Source organism: Ictalurus punctatus, chromosome 2 (assembly GCF_001660625.3).
Source record: "Ictalurus punctatus breed USDA103 chromosome 2, Coco_2.0, whole genome shotgun sequence".
Lineage (NCBI taxonomy): Eukaryota > Metazoa > Chordata > Actinopteri > Siluriformes > Ictaluridae > Ictalurus > Ictalurus punctatus.
Genome location: NC_030417.2, coordinates 10571622 through 10574287, shown reverse-complemented (window position 1 = coordinate 10574287; position 2666 = coordinate 10571622). Strand labels below are relative to the sequence as shown.

Below are 2666 nucleotides of genomic sequence, written 5' to 3'. Positions count from 1 at the left end.
CGTCTTTGAAAAGTAGCGATGGCGGTTAAACGGTGAGCTTCTTCTGAGAACTGATCTCTTGTCTTTTTTTTTTTTTTAACTTCCCCTTACTCATGTGTTCACAGAGCTCTTGGAAGGTGCATCCAGCGACGGTCCTACAGGTCCGGTTCGACATCACCTCTCTGCCCTGCACGCTCAACACTCTTGGTCTGGTTACTGAACACACGCACAAAACACACAACTACAATGCACAAAAACTAACACTAACATCAGAAGTTCTTTGCTCCGTGGGCCTAGTCTCAAGTGTGTCGGAAAATTGTCCCCGCCGCATCCTTCCTCTCTATTATTTTAACTAAAGGAAATTAACTTGCGTACTGTCGTTTTTGTCTGGAAGCCAATTCACCGAACAGCGCATTCACGACCAACCTCGGCATCGAGTTCACTCGATCTGCGGAGAGCGGGAGTGAAAGAGAAAGAGCGGAATATGAAATTAACCAGGACTGAAGTGCTCACATCAAAACACAGAGTGGTGTGCGGCTGTGTTTAGCTTTTCAGGGAGCCTCAATAGCGCGGGATGTTGGGCTCTAAACAAACAGCGCGAGCGTGAATGGAAGCGAGTGGCAATCAGGTACCTACCAACACACACACACACATTAGCATACACTGAAAGGGCAGCTATTGAAGAGCTCAGGGTTGTATCGAGTTACTGAAAGGCAGGTTGTCGTTATTGGTTTTTTTTGTTCGTTTGTTTACATTTTTTATTCCCTGAATCTTTCTTTCCTTATGGATGACCTCTCACTGTGTATACTCACGCTCAACAAACATAATTTAGAACTGAACAGACTGAATACATCTACGTGTAAAAAAAAGAAAAAGAAAAGAAAAAAGTTTTCCCGCCGGTAATCCAGTTTATCTCTTGCGGTAATCTAGTCCAGAGTCCAATGTGACGATGCAGCGGTGATCCTGTAAGACAAAAATAATATATAAAATGTTTAAACGCTTCCATAGCGTTCTGATACACATCATTCGATAATACAGTACAGTATTTCGCAGCACTGCTAAGACTGATGTAGGTTCAAATGCAATATACAACTCACCTCTAGGTGGTGACAGTGTGACGTATTAGATACCTGGGGACACGCACATCTACGTACACTGATTCATCTTTTAGGACATACCAGACAAAGTCAGTTCCTAGATGTAGGGAGAAAGAAAAAAAATGAACAATGAGATCTTAATGCAAGGATTTTAGTCATGTTTTCTTTTATTATTATTTATTTATTAGTATTACAAAGCAGCACATTCGTGTTTGGATCATGACGAAAGTTTATAAGCGAACTTTCTTAGATTGGACTTCCTTCCCACCACCTATGGTGCACCGAAACCTCTTTCTTCTATGCCTAGAGAATATTATCATCGATTGCATCTTCACACTTCTATCCACGCTCCAACTTTAGATGTTTAGAGCTTCTGAACAGTAAAATCCATCCGCTTATCCTTTTCTTCAGGGTCACGGGGAACCTGGAGCGTATCCCAGGGAGCATCGGGCACAAGGCAGGGTACACCCTGGACAGGGTGCCAATCCATCGCAGGACACCCATTCATACACTATGGACACGCCAATCAGCCTACCATGCATGTCTTTGGACTGGGGGAGGAAACCGGAGTACCCAGAGGAAACCCCCGCAGCACGGGGAGAACATGCAAACTCCGCACACACAGAGCCATGGTGGGAATCGAACCCCCGACCTTGGAGGTGTGAGGCGAATGTGCTAACCACTAAGCCACCGAGCACCCCAACAGTGAAATCCAACAGTAAAAATCTATGTGCTGGTTTATTAGGCAGGTTATCTAGGTTGTGTAAAAAAAATAAATAAATAAAATAAAATAAATAACAGAATGCCAAAGATTTTGAAAGAAAAAGAAAAGAAACAGTGCTGATGAAAAGGACGGGTGATTATTTTTAACAGGAGTAATAATATGTGGCATTAACGCGAAGAGGCCTTTGCCTGAAGCAGTCCTCAAATCCGGCGAATTATGAAATCAGTGAATTTTCCGCCACCCTCCTTCTTGAACTAGGGATAATTAGCAATCACCACACGAATGATATATTCCTATTTTTCCCCCCTTCATCACTGCACTCCTCTCCTATTCTCTGCTGCTGTCAACTTTTCTCTCTCGAGCTCAGAGTTCCGCGTCCGAGCCAATTGGCTGAATCGGGTGTAATGACAGGCTGACAAACCACGAGCGGCGCAACACAAAAGGGAGTGTGTCGCTTCATCAGCCCCGCATGACCTCATCACTGAGTCGCCGGGTAAACAGCCACCATGGTGACGACAACCGCCAAATCAACTTGCTCTTCCTCTTTCTCTCGCTCCTCACTCTCACACCTCATCTACCATTTATTAAAAAAAGGTTTTTCCTCATGAGTGTATCTTGACAGCTGGTGGGTTACCAAGACATCCAAGAGGGAGTGAGTGAGAAGGGAGGAGTGGAGAAACACAATCAGACAGTGGTTATATATAATGAGACGTGCCTGCTTGTGGATCATTGCATGATTATGGCCTGTGATGGGTTCATTAGAGATTTATAACTCCTCAAAGTTTTTCATCTTCAAGCCTTCATTGTCATCCTCCACCCACAGGATGCTGCTGCTGCGCCCCATACACACACACACACACACACAC

General features: G+C 44.3%; 1 non-coding gene across 1 annotated transcript in view; it reads right to left on the bottom strand.

Moving 5' to 3' along the window:
* Nucleotides 1–2666, bottom strand: part of afg1lb (AFG1 like ATPase b) — a 16155-nt gene continuing 13489 nt past the window's right edge. The window contains exons 2-3 of the transcript XR_008398267.1: nucleotides 1077–1173; nucleotides 1–942 (exon numbers count right to left, since the gene is read on the bottom strand). This is a non-coding gene — a transcript (AFG1 like ATPase b). The remainder of the gene's footprint in view (nucleotides 943–1076; nucleotides 1174–2666) is intronic.